The sequence below is a fragment of the Lygodium microphyllum genome, chromosome 11 (genome assembly GCF_053477565.2).
Source record: "Lygodium microphyllum isolate KBCC chromosome 11, Lygodium_microphyllum_v1.1.10, whole genome shotgun sequence".
NCBI lineage: Eukaryota > Viridiplantae > Streptophyta > Polypodiopsida > Schizaeales > Lygodiaceae > Lygodium > Lygodium microphyllum.
Genome location: NC_141145.1, coordinates 126139013 through 126159251, shown reverse-complemented (window position 1 = coordinate 126159251; position 20239 = coordinate 126139013). Strand labels below are relative to the sequence as shown.

Here is a 20239-nt window from a genome sequence, read left to right as displayed (position 1 = left end):
GGCATCAGAAATCGATAGCTCAATGGTTGAGCATGCAAGCTCATTTAACTCATCCCAACCGTCCTATTCCATATCTCCAAGCTTTGCCCCTTGTGTCTTAATCGGCTTTGCCTGCTTCTTTTGCAACAGGATATTGTAGCACTGTTTTTGCCAAACTGCAAAGTTATGTGCTCCTTCAAGCTTCTTTATGTGCATGAGATTACTATTGTCACTGCTGCCAGCCATGATTTTCAGCCCAAATGTGACCAAAAAATCAGCAAATGCAGGCCCAAACTGTCACCCAAGTGACCAAGGTACAAACAACTACAACTAGCAATAAATGACCACGTAGAAGCACAGATTTCAGATCTGTAATTAAATTTTCAGAAGCACCAAACCATGTGCTATAGCATTCCACAACTGATTACAACTGTTCCAAGGGCATATACATCACATTACATGAGAAATCCCAAATTTTAGCTGCAATTTCTGTCGTACATGTACCCACGGGCATAAAATTTGGTGCACGGTCAAAAGCCCCAAAATTTTTGTGCTCAAAGCATCAACCACACATCTGCATTTTCTGTCATGCAAAGAGCAGGCCAATTTTGCCAAAATAGAGCAATTTCGATAAAAACACCAAATTTTCCAAGTGTTGGATGTCCAAATTACACGGAATTGAACCTGCACATGAAATGAGAAAATGGTGCACAAATTTTGCCCAAATTGCACGGGGTCCAATGTCCATCAATGTCAAGAAATTGGGTAAATTTCAGCCCAATTGATGCATGCACATGAAAAGCCCCAAATGTCGAAGGCAAAATGTCACAAATTTCTGCAATTTCTGAGACAGATATCACTGTTGCATCTTGCTTGCACCGAATCTAGACAAATCCCCAAATTTTCCAAGTCTTGTATGCCCTAATTTTAGTGAAATTGAAAGAAATTCACTAAAATGTGAGAAAACCCCAAAATTCCCATGCAAATGTGCACTGACTTTGCAATTTCAGATTGTCCAGTTCTGCATTAAGATCCCCAAATTCAAGAAAAGCCCCAAATTTTTGGGCTTGAATTGCACGAAAATTTGTGTTGTGCCTCCACGCGTGAACCCTCAGTAGAGGAACTTCAAGAAAAAGGAATTTTGAAGGGGGAGGAAAAAAGTTGAACGATGGGTCAATGGACCCACCGTCCATGTCGCCGCCTAGTACCTGCTGTTGCGTTGCGTGTGGAGGCCTATCAGCGATTCCGTCATGCAGCTCACTCGTCGCCTGCAATCGTCGTGTGCAGCTTCCGCTAGTCGTGTCTCTGAGCCGTGCAACGTCTGTCATCAGCGCTGCCACACTACAGCTCCCAACTCTCCACGTTGGGGCCAGGCGCACACTCTCCACGCTGGAGCCGTCTGCAGCTCACGACATGTCGCCTATGACAAAATGCCGCCTAATTCAGGCTACAACTCCCGTCAATCACCTCACGACATGCTTGCCTGTCCTGCTCGAACTCCAAGAGGCACGAATGCCTCAACCACAGCTCTGATATCAATTTGTAGTGGCGGGTCAGCACGAAGATCGAAACAATAGGTGTTACTTAGGCATGAAGAGACAGAGAGAGTGTGAAAGAGCAAAGCAGAGAGTGTGGACGATTTTTGGTACAATGATGAGAGTGTACCTTTAGGTCTTTAGATAGATATATATATGTGTAAGTACAAGTGCTAAGGGTGTGTTCACACCCGAGCACATTTAAAGGCACGAGAGCCTTTATTCCCAACAGTTCTCTCTCTCTCTCTCTCTCTCTCTCTCTCTCTCTCTCTCTCTACCATGGAGCTTCACCCTCCATAGCCTGCTGGTCCATCTTCATGAGCTCCATACCCAACAATGGTATCAAAGCAGTCTGTTTAATCAGTCCCAATGCTGTTCATAATACAGCAACAGCAGTAGTGAATTGTGAAGAAGAAGAAGAAGAAGAAGAAGAAGAAGCACCTGACTTGCTGCCCTTTCTAGTCACCGCCCTGCCTGCCTACCAGCTCAGCCTGCACACAGCCCAACTGACCGGCCGCCTGACTAAGCCACATCAGATCTGCCGCCTGCTGTTATGCACTGCTGAGCTGGAGATGCCAGATCACAGCTGCCCCAACATCCTGCACTCAGCAATGTTCATGTTCCTTGCGCCTTAGTTAGACGGACCTGACCCACACAACCTGTCGAGCTACCCACGTACCACCTGCCCTATCAACAAACGTTTGACAACCCGCCTGTCTGCCCGTTGACTACTGACTAGAAATAAGGTTTTACTTAAAACCTTATTATTTAAAGTTTAAAACTTTTACTTTAAGGGGTAGTTCATTCGCAATGTGGCGATTTTCAGTTGTAATGTTAAAAAAATCCCTCAAATTTCATGGACAATGCTTTACCCCGTGGTTTTTGGATAGAGGCTGTTATGACAGCCGTACACGTGATTAATCAGTCAACCAAGCAGGTCTTTGGGGGGGGAGGGGAGTTCCCCAAGAAGTGTGGTCGGGCAAGCTACCTTCGTATGCACACTTGAGGATAAGCCCGTTAGACAGCAGCAAATACCTGCTGAAAATGTCCTTGAAAATGCAAGGAATGATGCTGTAAATGATCAGCAAGATCTTGCTAATGATGTCCCACAAATTCAGCAAGAACATGTGCACCTGGAACAACCTAAACCAGTTATACAGCAAGCTGTACCTGCAGAACAGCAAACTGTTAATGCAGATTTACAGGTTGAACAGCCAGCAAATATTGACCACTGGGTCCGTAGGTCGACCAAAATGCAAAAACAACCAAACAAATTTGTTCCTGGAGTAAATTATGTGGCTGATTATGTCATGTTAACAGATTGTCGTGAACCATCATGCTTCTAGGAAGCCATGGACAGACAAGGTAGTAAGAAATGGCAAAAAGCAATGCTATTAGAGATGGAATCTCTCACGAAGAATGGCACTTGGGATTTGGTACTTTAGCCAAAAGGACAAAAAGTGCTACCTTGCAAATGGGTTTACAAAATGAAAGTCGCTTCTGGTTCTTTGCCCAAGTACAAGTCACGCTTGGTTGCTAAAGGGTACAAGCAAGAACATGGAATTGATTTTGATGAAATCTTTTCTCCTGTAGTCAAAATGACTACTTTGCGAACCATCTTGGGTTTGGTTGCATCTGAGGACATGGAACTCATACATATGGATGTAAAAACCGCCTTCTTACATAGTGATCTGCATGAGGAAATCTATATGCAACAGCCTGATGGTTGTGTTGCCAAGGGAAAAGAGCACATGGTATGTTAACTCAACAAAAGTCTGTATGGGCTGAAGCAAGCACCATGTGAATAGTATCACAAATTTGATACATTCATGCAATCTCAAAGATTTCATTGTTCTCAAGTTGATCACTGCTTATATACGAAGAAGGGAGCAGATGGCAGCCTTATTCTCCTAGTTTTATATATGGATGACATGCTAATTGCAGGTAAGGATGTTCATGCCTTGGACTCCTTAAAATAGAGCCTACACAATAGCTTTGATATGAAAGATCTTGGTGAGACAAATCACATTCTTGGCATGCGTATACTCAAAAACAGATCAAAATGTCTTCTTTATCTGTCACAGCAAGAGTATATTACAAAAGTTCTACAATGTTTCAATATGGAGGAGGGAAAAGCTATTAGTGCACCATTGCCTCCATATGTGAAACTTAGTGTAGATGACAGCCCTACATCAAATGATGGTAAGGCTAAATGGCCAAGATACCTTATGCTTCAACTATTGGTAGCTTGATGGATGCTATGGTTGCTACATGTCCTGACATTGCATTTGTAGTGAGAGTAGTTAGCAGATACATGGCATACCCTGGCAAAAAGCATTGGGAAGCAGTGAAGAGTATCATGAGATATCTCAAGGGCATAAAGGATTTGTGTATCTACTTTGGTAAGCAAAAATCATATGTCGTTGGTTTCACGGATGCAAACTATGCTGGCCATCCTGACTATAGGAAGTCTACTTCAGGATACGTATTTATGTTCTCTAGAGGAGCAATCTCTTGGATATCTAGGCTGCAAAAGTATATTGCACTGTCTACTACAGAGGCAGAATATGTGACTGCCACAAAGGCATGCAAGGAGGGTTTATGGCTTTCACGTCTGGTGAGAGAGCTTGGGATTACAAATGTTCCTATCCTCCATTGTGACAGTCAGAGTGCTATCATGCTAGCACGGAATCATGTCTTTCATGCAAAGACAAAGCACATACAAGTGAAGTATCACTTCATCAGGGATGTACTTGACAGCAAAGGCATTGAGCTTGTCAAGGTACATACAGATGATAATCTTGCAGACCTCACGAAAGGTCTTACAGCCGAGCGGTTTGCTCATTGCCGCCAGATGATGGGAGTTGAATAGTATATGTGTCTTTCAACTTTGTACATACATACAATTAGCTGATTCTTTCCTCTACCTTCAGGCACGTTGCCTTTAGGTGGAAGGTTATTGGGAATAAACGGTCACCGTGCTTTTTATTGTATTTAGGTGTGAATGCACCCTTACACTTTGTACTAAAATGTGGTACATTGTCATTGTACTGAATACCCATTGTGTCCTGCTCACTCTCTCATTCTACTACTCTCAACTCTCTGTTCCCTTCACTCTCAGCTCACGCACAGATTCCTAGACAACACAGGGACCAAGGGCCAAGCAGTAGGAGATGGTGGCTCGATGATGAAGAAAGAGATAGCTGCATAAAGGAAAGGCCCAAAGTAAACTAGAAACCCTGAAGAAACTCCTTCACAACTGCATCACCAATATCATTCCCCTCTGAAAGGGATGGGAGGTCCAAGGGAACCACCAAAGGAGATGGTGGGATAAATGGTACACAATCAGGAACAGGTGCGGCAATAAACCAAGAGCACCTTGCATAGTGCAAGGGGAATGGACATAGAAAAATGAAACGGGGAACGGGAACGGGGAACGGGGACGGGGACGGGAACGCCAAACCTAGGGAACGGGGACATGGGAACGCGAACGGCATTTAAAAAATCAAAATTCATGAAGTAAGTAGGAACGGGAACGCCAAACCTAGAGAAGGAAGAGAAGAAAGAGAAAGAAGAGAAAGAAGAAGGAAGAGAAGGAAGAGGTTGGAGGTGGGAGGAGAAAGAAGAGAAAGAAGAAGAAGGAAGAGAAGGAAGAGAAGAAAGAAAAAGAAGGAAGAGAATGAAGGTGGCTGGGGGCAGGATACAGACGGGAGTAAGATGCAGGCGGGAGCAGGACGCGACCGGGCGCAGGTAAGTTTTGCCACGTGGCGTTCCCTGTCCCATTTCAGACAGGGAACGCATCCCTGCTGCGTTCCCTGTCTGAAACGGGACAGGGAACGTTCCATCATTTGGAAACGCGGTCCATGACGAATACATTCCGGGGACGGCGATTCCGCGTGCCGAGGGGCCGTTCCGGCCGTTTCCTGTCACTATGGGAATGGAGCACATATAGCCCCAAATCTATCACAAAAGTGGCTCCTACAGAAGAATCCTCAACAAAAACAGCTAGCTCAATGAAGACAAGGCCCTCAAAAACAGAGCTTGATGGAAGGTCAAACAATAAAGAAAAGGTACCAACACCACTAATAGGCACCGAAGAGATGTCACCAACAGTGATGAACCCTCTAACAAATGGAGATTCTGCAATAAACCGCCTCGTGGAGTAATATGACTCAATGCATCATTATCAATGATCCAAGGCTAATTGGAAGACGAGATAGACAAAGAAAGCTCCTCCACCTGATAAATATAGAGAAACACAGACTCCATGGTAATAGGGGTGATGAAGTAGAGGTAGATGAAGGCTCTGATGTAGATCCACCCTTTGCTCCCGAATGAATGTGAGGGTATATCCTCAGCCACTTTTCCTCAAGGTGTGAGGTCTTCCCACAATGAGGACATGTGGGATATCCCCTACGCTTCCCCATAAAATCTATATCAAAGTCGAAAGATGACTCCAACTTCTTCCTCTTCCCTTTCTTCTGCTCAGCTTGTCCTGTACATGGAGATAAAGCTGCATAGGCACAGCCATGTGCATGGGCTCCGCAAGGCTCTGTTTTCACTATGATGCACATCCTATTCAAGCACCAATGGCACAAGCTCCTCCCAAGTCAATCTCCTAGCTATTTAAGAAGTGACAAGACTAGTATAGAACACATCATATATTGGTGACAAAAGATATGAGAGAAATGTCACAGCTAGTACCTCTGAAGAAATGTCCGTACCAAGGGATACAAGCTCATCCTGAAGCTCCTCCATCTTGAGGCTATGATCCCTCATCGTAAGGGAATCTAAGATAAAAAGCTATCGTAGCTTTAACTCGAGATAATCGTGCCTAAATGTCTGGATCGATAAGAGAGATACCAATCTCCTCAAACCTCTGCAACAACACAAATACGTCTAACATTCACAAGCATAGAATCTATATGACTCAAAAGGAGAAAAGAGAGGGCTCTGGCATTCAACCGATCCCATAAAGCTGCCCGATCTGCAATCACACCATCATGAGGATCCATAGCAGATCAGGATATAGGGACAATAACAAATTGCCGAAGGTCACAATCATTGAGAAGACACTCCATGCGACACAACCATAGAGGGTAGTTTGTCCCATCCAACTTGTCAAATGCAGGTAACTTGCTTAGGAGATGCCATCAATGCCAATCGGGGACTAGAAGCCCCAAAAGAATATAGCCGGAAAGAGGGATAAGATGGTGGCCGATCTAAATTGTCACAAACCACCCCATAGCATACACGTCGACCATAGATATCCTTCAATAAATACCTGTAAGAAGACGCTGCCACTCGAAAGAAAACAACCAATAAGGGGTGTCCCTGGAATAATCATGGTCCATCGGGCCACTGTACAAAAGAGGATAGATGGAGGCACAATAGGCACGGAGTATCCGATGCCAAAAGGAACACGCCAAGAAGAGAGAGAAAGAAAACTCTTCTCATGCTGCCCAATGCAAGTAAGTAGTTGCGAAGGTCAAGAGACCCAGCCCAATGATATTGCAGCAAGAAATAGATCTGCTGTCCATGTGTATAACCTGCAGAAAAACAACCGAAAAGGACTACAGGCAGGCCGCCTTGGGCTGATTAGACACCGCCGGGCCCAAAAGGCTGCCCCCAGGCTCACAAAGGTGCTGCCCAACAGGAAGGAGGCTGCCCTGCAGCAAAACACGGATGCAGAGGAGGGCTGCCTGCAGAAAACGCAGGCAATGCAGGGCCTCATTCTGCTGCAAGTATGCCAAGAGCTGCCTGCACAAAACACAGTAGAATGGCCGCCCAGCCTATCTAACACCGACCGGGTAAAGGAAGACTGCCGCCTAGGTGCAAAACGCAAATCTGCTTTGGTAAACACAGCCTAAAAGGGCTGGAAACAGGCTGCCCTGCCATGTTTGAGGACCAATGCAAGGTCTACAACACGTGAGAATGATGCCTAGCAAGTTTCCTCACGGACAGCGCGCTCCTCTTCAAGATCTCCGGCTCTCATGTATGGCTCTAATACCATGTGAGAGTGCACAACGGAAAGAGGAAAGTGAACACAGAGAAGAGGAGACAAAGAGAGAACACGGGAGAGAAGGAACAATGACTGAAGGTACAAGGCTGCAACAGTTAGCCTCGACAAATAGCTCTAGGTGTCAATGTGGGTGCCACACGGTGGCAGGGGGATGAGAGAATGAGGAGGGCTAACTAATCATGAAGGATCAATGATGGATGATGAGAGTGGGGAGGGCAGGCCGACTATATAAAGGCAAAGAAGTGGCAAAACCCTAAATAGGGTCAAGCCTTAAAAATGGCCAAAAGTGCCCAAAAAGAAATGCACTAATGTGTCCTCCATCTAAAGTGTCTAGAATACATAAAATGACAAACAAATACAATGTCAAAGCTCCTAATATCCTTGTTTATCTCAAACTAAGGCTCATAAGCAAGAGATGGCCACAAAAGACACACAACTACTAACACATTCAGCCCCATCCTTATGTGCAGGTTTCTTATGTTCACATGCAAATTTCAGCTATCAGCCTTCCACAACATGGCTGTCTAGCCCTCACAACTACTGCCATCTCTCCATCCCCCCTCCCAGCACCCAACAACTACTCTCCTACTACGGCCCTACTGCCTAACATGGTCTACATTGCTACGTTTGGTATCTGTTGCCATCGCCAACCTATCTCCTCGGTCGAATTAGCTTGCATTTGTTGTTCACAATTCCTGGCGACAGGCTCCACACTCCAGCAATTGTTCTTGCTATTGCATTTGACAATTAAAGGGGCTGCCAGCATCATTCACCATTTCCTTTGTTGTCGCCCCTACAACCTCTAGTATTCAATGTTTTGTAGTTCCCTCGCCTTCTTCAGCTCCGACTAGTGGTTATAGCACTCGAGATACGTCTTTGGTGGACATTGCACTCCAACGCACACTACTCTACCCTTGAGCATTTTGTACACCCTTACATGTGTTTACTACATTGATCCATTCACTTCACAACGATCTCTGTAGCCCAGAAAGGAGAGGTGGCACGAGAAGTGCCAAGTGGGAGATGCATATACTCCAGGGGGGTGGGGAGCAAAGGTCGAAGTCGGCAATCCTCAGTGAAATGACCGTTCGTGCCGCAGTAGTAGCACCCAATAGAAGGGCAATCTATCGATGGAGACACCATGGTACCAAGGTGGCAAACTAGAGAAGAAAGGGTATGAGGGAGAAAAAAGATATCTCCCAATACGTAGCGAAAATGATAGAGAAATCAAATGTTGATGCCGAACCCGCCACCGATCTTTATCTTCTCTAATGAGGAGGATCTTTGTGGCTCTCTGAGCACCTCCGGCTCTAATACCATGTCAAAATGACTAAGTGACCAAAGAGAGTAGGGTTTGGGAGGAAAAACACAATGTGTACGGCAAACACTGAGAGAGAAAAGAAACACAAAAGATGATGAAAGATGAATCATGCTGATAGAGTGAATTTGATACAAGGGTGTTGTAGCACAAAGGAAGCCCTGGAGTGCAGGAAAACCGCCGCAAAAGCCTCTGAGTCTGCAAAAGCAAGATAAAGAGGTGTCGCCTCGAGCAGGGAGACTGTCGTCGAAGGGCGAGGAGCCTCTGAATCTGCAAACGCAGGGATGAAGAGCGGTACCTATGAGCAGGGAGACAACCGATGAAGCCTCTTTCTACAAATGCAAGCATGATGAGGTAACACCAGGTGGTGAGGATGAGCCAGATGCTGAAAACGCAAATGAAGATAGCCTTTGGGAGTGAAACGCCAGCTATGCAGTGACATCAGAAGGGTGGGAAACCACCAAGAACCAAACGCAAGGTGCAACTGCCTCTAATGAAGATGACGCCTGCTGGAGAGAGCCGCCAAATGGTGAGGAACCTCCTCCTTGGCAGCCAAACGCATGAAGGTGGAGCCGCCAGAAGGGTGGAGGATGATGCCAAATAGGGTGGATGCGACGCCAAGAGAGTATGGACTCCAAACGCAAGGTGTAGGAGCACAGAAGATGCTATCGCCAACAATGGAGGATGGACGCCAACTGAAGAGAGCACACAGCCACCATAAATGCAACCAATTGGAGATGAAGGCTAGTGCCAAGAGAGTGTGAAGATGGTGGTAGGAGACGAGAGAGAGAGAGAGATAATGGAAGAGAGTGTCAAAAGATTGACGAAGAGAGAGTGGGAGTGAGACTGAAGGATCAGTCGTAAGGAATGAAAGAAGGATCAGTCGTAAGGAATGAATGAGAGAGTGGCCTAAAAATAAGCAGAGTCAGTCTAGGGTAGCGCCCCTTTTGGGAGCTATAAACCTTGAACACAAACCCTAAACGCAAAACGCAGAAGCGCAAAAACGTAAACTGCGGGTGAAGGGTTTCTCAACAATCTTCACAACTCCATGTGACATTTACCCTCATCTACCTCTTCATTCTTCCACATTGGCACCTCCATTGTTGTTTTGTACTTAGCATCTCACTTCTGTGTGAAATATTAAGCCACTCAATAATATCTTCTTCTTTTTTAACCAAGTTCCATGGAAGTATTCATCACCTTTGTGATCATTGCGAGCCTCTTGGCAATCCATCACAGCATCCTAGGTTCAGTGTCTTGATTTCACCAAGGTAACCTCTTGAGCAACTCAAATGAAATCTATTGCCTTGGTGATCCTAGTAGGTCCTTGGGAATCTAGAGTAACATTGTTGGCCCAATGCCTCAGCTTATTTGGGGTGGACCTTTTTGTGTGAGGGCACTCTCTTCAATCACTAAGAGAGGGCATTAGGCCACCTAAATTTGCCTCTCAAATTATCTTCTTTCTTAGCTCTTTCCCAAAAGCACTTTTGCAACAGTAAACACATTTTAATAGGACAATTGGCACAAAATGTTCTACAAAAGAGAAATTAAAGTGCACTCCCATTTTCATCTTTGATCCTTTATCTCACATTATGCCAGCTCTACGTCCTCATCATCATCATCATCATTATCTTCTTCTTCTTCCCTTCTTCAACCTACTTTCCCTTCCTTGGTTACTCCCGCCAGCCCAACCAATTGCCATCCATTATCAGGTGGTTGTCGCCAAACTCATGTTGTTACTGCCATTGTCACATATCATTTGGAAAGTTACTGCTAACTTGTTGGAAGCTCCATCCTACTACAAATGTACACCTAAGGTTGTGTTTTCTACAATAAACAGTCACCCTAATTCTCATTCATCTACTGCTTGCCTCTCATCTTCACACTCCTACCTACAATTTGTAGCTTGCTTCCTTTGCTTTAGGATCACCAGGCAATACATTGCTATGCTTTATCATTCTCAACCTCAAGCATTGCCATATTTCAATATCCAGTCTAATCACCTAACAATCTTCAAGCCTCTACATTAGATTACTTCATCAACATTGATGAATTGTTGCACTTGAGATCCATTCTTGGAGGATGAAACTCTCCAACACTCTCCCTCAACCAGTTTCCACACAAGACAATGGCCATTGGACAGCCCTTGGTCCTTGAGCACACTCACTTGCCTTCATTATAGCACTAAATTCATTGAAATATTATTCTTCTTCTTTTGCTCCTTGTTTAAGTTCATTTAGTGTTAGTATTGTCTGTAAAGTCTCAATGTTTTCCCTACAAGTCCTAGTGTATCATCACCACTTAGGCTGACAAGTCCCATGCTACCGGGAAAGAGCTACAAGTATCATTTAGCCTTTAAAAGTGAACTATTACTGCATCAAATTTCACATCTATTTGAGTCAAGTGGCAATTCAAAGAAAGAACACATATAGTTGTATCAGGCAAGTTCCTTAATGATCATTCATTGTTACAAGTGTTAATCTTCAAGGCATTGTTAGTCAAAAAAAGTAAGTGAACTGATTACAAATTCAGATATGTGGCAAACAAAAACATGGAGAGGAATGAAGTATCTAAATTATTTTGTATGCAAAGTTCTACATACGGAGCCCTTTGGATAACGGAACAAGATGCTTGCTTGGGATAAGATCTCATCTCATCTATGTCATTCTTGCATTTAGGTTCATCCCTGTGCCTGCATTTTGAGTTTCTCTTCCTTATCAGCAAGGCACATTGACATGTGGCAACAAAGACGAGGGAAGCAATTAGCCTTTCTATTAGCATTTTGGAGCAAGCTCTTCTAGTCATTTAGCCACCTCATCGGACCCTAGTTCTTTCAGGCTTTCATGGCAGCTCAACCATTGAAATGTTTGGCAAGCATGGAATCAGGAGTACCGTGCAGCAGGGGACCTACAGAGCCCACAGAGGTTCTCTGCTGCCTCAGCTCGTCTCATAACATTTTATGAAGAAAATCCAGAGTGAATAACAGAGAACTTTCCACTCATTCATGGGGCATCCTTTCAGCCTTAAATCAAGATTTGGCTTATTGCACTCTAGATTGACTGGAGAAGTCTGGAGTTTCGATGGGATTGCATTTGCAACTTTCGGTAATGAAGGACTGGGCATCACATTGGAGGAAACAGCACTTGCGTTGTCTAAACTTCTGCACTCGTAGCCCAAGAGAGGATCTTGCGGTACAATCTTTCTGTAACATTCTAATGTGAATTTAGCCCGTTCTTCTTCTACACCAGCCTGACGTCGACTAACATTCAGGGGCTCCCACCCTTACACGAACACCATAGTCTAAAAGCATCATGCAACCTGATAAGGCGCAAAACCGGCATCGCACCAAGGACCACAAAAACATTCAGTGAAACGACACAATTTCACTCGCATGCTCTACAAACTTTTGCAAAGGCGACCTGGCGTTAAACAAATATTGAGATGTTCCCTTCCCTACCACCACTACTGTTAAACATGATCATATAGCCTAATACGACTGTGCTGTAAGGGTAAAACACACAAGAACCACAAAATATTCCGTAAACGCGAGAAACTGCAAGAAAGAAGCAGCGAGAGAAGTTAAGAAGAAAGGAGGCTTCTTTGTAACATACTAAGGTATTTGTCCTGCAGCCTGCTATGGCGGAGATGGCTCCCCGTCTGATTCCGTGATGATGGCGGACTTTTCGTGTGCCCGGATACAGAGGACCGCTGCTACGTTGCACAGACTGAAAAAAGCGAAGCGCTTTAATACGCTAAGCCTTAAATAGTTCGAGTCTTGAATGTTGCGCAATCGCTAGTGACAAGTTACCACCAGTATGAGGCTGGTTACACACCAAGTAATGGACGGCCAACCCCAGCCAAGAGTGTGGGGATGCACTTTTTGAAACTGGTTACAGACATAGGCGTCATATCTTTACACACCAAATAGATACAATTTGTAAAAAAATAAAAAAGAATAAACTTATAAGTCTTTTGATTGGTTGCAAATGTAAAAAGTGCACCCTTGTACGCCACTTTATCAAGTGGCAGGGAGACTCCCCGTCCAAAAGTGGGCGGGGAGGGGGAGTTCACCTGTTTAGCAGGTAAACAACAGGTCATGTCCTCTCCAGTGTGTAAAGGACTGCGAACACCAACCCTTAAATAAGTGTTTTGATTGGTTAAAGCTAACAAAATGGACGTCCCTTTTTTGGTGTGTAACCAACCTGAGTAGACGTGCTCCCTCCGGTCGCCCCCGCCTCCCCCCCCCCCGTCAGGACTATCTCCCACGGGTCTTTATGACACGGGGAGATGGTACCAACGGTGTACAATGCACAGAATTTCGATCATTCATTTCTTGTGATAGTAAACTCGACCTTCGAAAACCCAATGCAAAAATTTAAACTTGGGTGCTTGGAAAACACCCACGAGAAAACGGACGTTCATGGACTCCACTTCGTTGTCAACATGGACATGCCTTAAGTAGTAATGATTGGCCATCATGCACTTCGTTATTCTTGCCATGACATAACAAACTGTGAGTGGAAACTAGAGTTGAGGTCTGCTCCCTTTTCGCTCCATCATCTCCTCTCCCTCGACTACTTCACACCTTGCGAGCCCATTCTCTACCTCTCCTTAGGACCGCTTGCACACATTCATCGACCACTTCACACCTTGTGAGTCCATTCTCTGCCTCCCCTTAGGACCGCTCGCACACATCCATCGACCACTTCACACCCTGCGAGCCTCATCTCCGCCCCCATTAGGACCACTCGCAAGACTACTATTCCAACTTCTAGCCTCCATGCTCCAGCCTCGACCCTCCAGTGTCCATTGTCCAAGCTCGAGACTCATAGCTCATATACTCTCCAGCTGAGACTCTCCATCTTGCTCCTGCAAACTACCCAGTGCCTTTGTCGGAGTTTGCAATACCTGCAATTGAAAACCTTTATATGCGGTCCCTCCCTGGGTGTAGCGCTAGTCTTCTTATCGTGCATAATACGTAGTTTGATTAGTTTGGAAAACAGATCGAACTCTAAGCAAGCTAAGAGTATTGTCCTGCACTTGAGGACCCAAACTATGTATATATTGTGGTACAGATATTATGTGAGTGCTCGTGCATAATTAGATATTACGTAGTTAGAAGACCGTTTGTTTGGTTCCTCTCATAACAACGTGTGGATGAAGCAAAGTTGTGTTGAGAAGTACACATGAAGGTGTATGAGACATCCTTTGCATTGCGGAAACACAATGTAGCATAATTAAACACATGGACACCTAACTCTCGGTAGTTGGTAGCTACTGGGCTTGCTCGACGAGTATGGTATATTTTCCATGGCCATCCGTGCATTGCTTACCACGATTGATTGAAATGGTATGGAAGTGGAATGCAAAAAGGGAATCGTGCAAGTGTGTCAGGGTGACAGGTCTGAGGCAAGCTCCCTAGGTATGTCATGCCTTTGATGTGCCCTGAACAATTGCGAGGGATGTGTAAAGGGGCTAGGGGATTAGGGACGGAGCTAGCCAACCAAGGTCACTAGACACACCCAATTTAAGGACCCCTAGGTGTTGTGCTATGATTGTAAGTGCTTTTTCTTTTTTCTGGCTTTGTTGCTTTCTTTTCTTCTCTTCTCTTCTCTTCTTCTCTTTTTTTTTTTTTGGAAAAATAGAACCATTGCAATATGTTGAGGCTATCAGCCTTTCGTTTGGACTGGGAAATGTAGATAGAGAGTTAAAGGCTGTGAAAATGGATATTACAACGATGATCGTGTTACTAGCCTCGTTGCGAGAGGAACAGTTATGGAGATGGGGAGATACACCTGAGATTTCGCAAAACCATGTGATGTTAATACAATTGAGATGGCAACTGCCGCAAGCAAGATGTAGAGTTTGACTCAGAAAGAGAGAGTAGTCAATAACTATGCTTCGAGCCATGCGATGCAGACAGGCTGCAAGGGTGATTTTCACTTTCGGTAGTGAAGCTTCCGTCGTGGCTCTTTGTGGAGTCAGTGGTATTGTGGTACCTTGAACCTTGAACACTTTCGTATAGGGACATGTGTCATTCTATATCCACTTGACAACTTATGAGGGTACATGCAAGTCATTTGTTCAGTTATAATGAACATGTGTAACGCAAAGAGACATCACTCATCAGAATCCCATGGTGTTAACTTTGATGCATATCACTTGTGCTTGATTTTTGTTAAAGTCATGAAATATATTAAAAGTAGATGTGGAGAGTTTGCACAATTGGGGAGTCTACCCCTTTTAACCATCTAATGACAAGAAATCGTGGCCGGAGAGCACTTGGTAAGCATTTTGTACAAAACATGGGCTTTTCTATTTGTATGAGGTGGAGTGAGTTCAGTTGATGAGGCGACGGGGGTGTTGCTGGTGAGGGGCTCCTATCAGGCCGGGCAAGGGAGATATCAGATGGGACCCAAATGGTGTAGTCCCTGGCTGCTACCGTTTCAAGAATGCTTTTAAATAATTCATCAAATTCCCTCTTGTTTTAGCTTCCTTCTCTTCTTTTGAGCACATAATGCCTAAGGGTCTGGTGAGGGCTTGCACGACAGGGATTGCCACCCCTCGGCGTTTTCTCTTGAACCTTCGTCCTCCTAGCTTGGGGAGTTTTCAGCCTGTGTCTTGGGGGCGGTGTCGTTTTGGTCCTCGTCTGGGCACATACCTCTTTAGGGTAGACATGTAGCATTCTAGTGGAGGCGCTTGTGCCTTATGCTCTCTTCTATGGTGGAGAGCTTCGCTCTTCAGACCAGCTGTGTTGTATGCTCCATGACAGATTCCTATGGAGGAACCTACAAAATGTGAACCAAGGTTAGGCCCTGAGGCATGATAGAGCTATTCGCCTGAAAGGAATTAAACAGTGGATTTTGAGGTGCATATGACGAAGAGGGGCGATGCGATGCATGCAATATTTGCTATAGAGGGTCGATCCCTGTGATGATATTCGTCCTGGCTCAACTATGGGGCAAATTCTTGTCGGTAGCAGATTTTTGCATATTCCAAGTTGCTTGGAGTAGCTGTGAAGGAGTGGGGTAGGGCTCGTCCCCAGAAGGATAAATCAAAACCGGGGAAAAGTGTGTAGAAGGAGACAGTGTCCCATCTACATCCTTAGAGGTGTTGGTCAAGGCTTTGCATGGCGGCAGTGAGGGCTGCATGCCCTCCCCTAGAGGCGGGAACGGTCACACAACTTCTAGACATGTGGTGAGAGGAGGACCTGAGAAGCTTAGCCTGTCAAACCCAAACTTTTCTCCCTACACTTGACTATCATTGCTTGTGTGTGTTGGTACTATCTATACACAATCTCAAAACTCATTATTTATTTTATGTATACCTTTATGAATCCATGTCACTTCGTGAGGATAAAAACCAATTGTAGAACTCAGGATTATACTGGAGTGTGTCACACGCATCCAATACTCGTGGGAGCCTACTCAATAACAATAGATATTTTGCAACATCGAGTAGCATGGTACCTTGTCTAAGTCTACTCGCAACATGTAGCTCCTCCTTAATGAGAACCTTATTAGACAGAGAGTTCTCTTGGCTAGTTCCGGCTAAGTCCATACCTCGAATAACAGTCACTACTCGGAAGGAAGTTGGAGCCACATAGGTTGGGTCTCTTTGAGACCGCCATTTGGCCAATCGCTCCTCTAAGATTGTCATAATCTGGGCTCCTAGTTCGGCCATTGTAGTGCGGTTTTCAAACCAACATTCTTCAAATTGACTTCCACCCTTTGATTGTTGCTTAAGTCGCTCTATCTCTAAGAGATTTGGTTGGCAAAGCGCTTCATTCAATGTCCCAGTTAAGCGTAGTTCGTCGGCCTCCTCGTCAAAGATGAGTTGCATGCGCGTATGTAGGAGTGTGTCGTAGTGCTCGTTAAGAAATTCTTGCTCTTACCATGATAGAGGACATGGCAAGTATTCCTCAAGCTGCTCCTTGGGGAATGCGCCCATGTTTGCAAGGACATAGACACATGCAAATAATTTGAGTTTAGCGCCCAATTCAATCAAGCACTCTGTGACACTTCTATGTTCTTTGAAGGCTTGCTCGGTAGCTATCTCCTGCAAGGTTCTAGGAGTTTCTCTAGGCTTTGAAAGGTGAGAAGGATCGAAGCTTACACTCGAGAGCTATGGCGGGAGAGCAAGAGCAAGAAAGAGAGAGACAAAAAATGGGAACTCCAACAGTCACAATGTGTGACCGCGCCTTCCTTTATTCAAAGTGTCACTAAAAGAATAAAGTGACGGTGACGGGTGCCCGCCACCTGCAGTGTGCAGTGGCAGTGACTATCAATGTAGTAATACACGGGTGGCTAGGCAGAGGCACCTTTACCCCCAACAACCTCCCACTTAAAGGCGAATCGGCCCTAGTGAGGAGTGAAAAAAGAGAGAAAAAGGACAGTACAACATGTACACATGTACAACAGGATGAGGAAAGACGTTATCTCATCCCATGCCCATCAACCTCCTGAGGAAAGCAAAGCGCTCTGTAGAGAGGCTTTTCGTGAGCAGATCTGTAGGATTTTGGTTAGTCGATATCTTGACAAGATCAATAGACTTGTCCTCAACGACCCCACGTACGAAGTGATACCTCATCTCAATGTGTTTCTTCTTCGCATGGAAGACCGATTCTTGGCTAACTGAATAGTACTCATAGAATATGTATGCAATGTAGGGATAGCATCAATACCAAGGTCAGCAACCAAATGGCCTCTTTGCAAGCCTCAGTGGGGCTACAACATACTCGGCCTCTGTAGTAGAAAGGGTCGTGCATTTCTGCACCCTGGACATCCAAGAAACAGCACCTTCAACATAGGTGAATACATAGCCGAAGTGGACGTCCTTCTATCTGCATGTCCTGCATAATTAGAGTCAGTGTACCCCACGACTCCTGTATCCTGGCTACCATAGCATATGCACATATCTGCAGTGCCCTTCAGGTACCTCATGATACCCTTCATAGCATCCCAATGCTTCTTGCCAGGTGTAGCCATATAGCGTGCCACAACACCAACTGCAAAGGCAATATCTGGACGAGTGGCGATTATGGCATACATAAGACTACCCACTTCGGATGCATAGGGAATCTTGGCCATCTAGGCCCTCTGCTCACCTGTCTGCGGATAATCAACCTGTGATATCTTCACATAAGAAGGCAATGGACAGCCAATAGGCTTTACATCCTGCATGCGAAAGCGCTCAAGGACTTTATGAATATACTCCCTCTATGACAAGTAGAGGAGTCCCTGATGCCTGTCGCGTCTAATGCGCATACCAAGTATGTGAGCGGCATGTCCCAAATCTTTCATCTCAAAGCTCTTCTTGAGTTGAGCCTTAAGAGCATCTAGCTCATCATGAGCTTTCCCTACTATCAGCATATCATCCACATAGAGTACCAAAATCAATAAAGAACCATCATGGGATTTCTTCGTGTAAAGACACGGATACATAGCACTCATGCTGTAACCTTGTGACTACATAAAAGCATCAAACTTATGATACCACTCCCTAGGTGCCTGCTTCAAGCCATAAAGATTTTTTTCAATTTACACACTAGGTGCTCCTTGCCAGGTTCTGCAAAGCCCTTAGGCTGCTCCATATAAATCTCATCATGGAAGTCCCCATGTAAGAAAGCCGTCTTGACATCCATCTGGCATAAATCCAAGTCAAGCTGAGCAACCAAATCCAAGACTAAGCGCAAAGTGGTCATCTTAACCACTGGAGAAAAGACCTCATCAAAGTCCACACCATGCTATTGCTTAAAACCCTATGCTACCAGTCTAGCCTTGTATGCCAGCTTAGGGTATCCAGGGGTACTTTTCAGCTTGTACACCCACTTGCAAGGCAAAGTCTTCTTGCCCTTAGGCAAGGAAACCAAATCCCAAGTCTCATTCTTATGCAAGGAGTCTATCTCAGACTACATAGCCCTCTCCCAAGAGTGACTGTCACCCCTGTGGATAGCCTCATCATAGGTGAAAGGCTCTCCTGCATCTGTAGCCAAGACATAATGCATCGAGGGCTGAAATATGTCAGGTGGATGTCTCTCTTTAGTAGACTGTCTCACGGCAGGCTCTGCTGCTTGCCCAGCAGCCTGTCCAACACCCTGACCATGAGCATCTGCTACAGATGTAGGCTGTCCAACTGGCTGTGCGGGAGCTCTTGGCTCCTCCTGAAATATGACCCTGCAGATATCAACAACTTTCTCAGGCTGCCTATGCATCTTGTCTTCATGGAAGACTACATTATGACTGCGGATGACTTTTCGCACCTGTGGATCCCAAAGACGGTAACCCATCTCACCTGCATCCCCATAACCAAGGAAAATGCATTTGACACTCTTAGGATCCAGCTTACTTCTCTTGTCCCTGGGCACATGGCAAAATGTCTCACATCCAAAGACACGGAGATACACATAAGAGGGAGGTTTTCCAGTCCATACCTCCTCTGCAACCTGGAAATCCAAACCACTAGAAGGTGATCTGTTTGTGACATGCACAGTTGTACTAACTGCCTCAGCCCAAAAGCTCTGTGGTAGGCCTACATGGCTAAGCATATTGCGTACACGCTCTTGGATGGTCCTATTCATTCGCTCAGCCAAACCATTCTGGGGGGATGTAGGGGGCAGTCAACTGGCGCTTAATACCCCTCTCATCACATAACTGCTCAAAAGCATGCGAGACATACTCACCTCCATTATCTGTTCTTAGACATTTTAGCCTATACCCAGACTGGTTCTCAACTAATGCAAGCCATCTCTGAAACACAAACCAAGACATCGGATTTCAGCTTAATGGGATAAGCCCAAACTTTCCGTGAAAAATCATCTATGAACGTAACAAAATGCTTTGCACCACCCATAGACTGACAAGGCATGGGCCCATAGACATCCGAATGTACCAATGCCAAGGGCTCACTCATGTGTGGCCTACCAGACTTCTTATGTGTAGACCTAGTCTGCCTGCCATAAAGACAATGCTCACATGAATCAAAACATGCATAATCAAGGGGTGGTAAGTATTGCAAACCAAAAAGCATTTTCATTCCCTTCAAAGACATATGGCCCAAACGGGCAATGCCAAAGAGATATATGTGGGATAGAATCCACAGACAAAACATGATCAAGGGAAGAAGCGAATACAATTAAGGGATAGAGGCTGCCAGCCTTGGCACCTCTCGCAATCACAAGTCTGCCACGAGTTATCTTTCATGCAGAGTCTCCAAAAGATACATGATAACATGCGCCATCAAGCTGTCTAGCTGACAGGAGACTGTGTGCCAAAGCAGGTTTATGATGTACATCCTGCATAACAAAACTGCTGCCAGAAGGAAACTGTAGCCTAACATCACCAATGCCCACAATATCAAGAGAGCTATCATCACCCAAGCGCACAA

General features: G+C 45.1%; 1 protein-coding gene across 2 annotated transcripts in view; it reads right to left on the bottom strand.

The window, feature by feature from the left end:
- LOC148029339 (dual specificity protein phosphatase 1-like) overlaps positions 1 to 12649 on the bottom strand; it is a 30876-nt gene extending 18227 nt beyond the window's left edge. Inside the window, exon 1 of one of the 2 annotated variants that reach the window (XM_087688120.1) lies at positions 12466 to 12649. The gene's annotated coding sequence lies outside the window, so the exon portion shown is untranslated. The remainder of the gene's footprint in view (positions 1 to 12465) is intronic. The other variant, XM_087688119.1, reaches the window with a different exon arrangement.
- Between the last annotated feature and the right edge of the window lie 7590 nt (positions 12650 to 20239).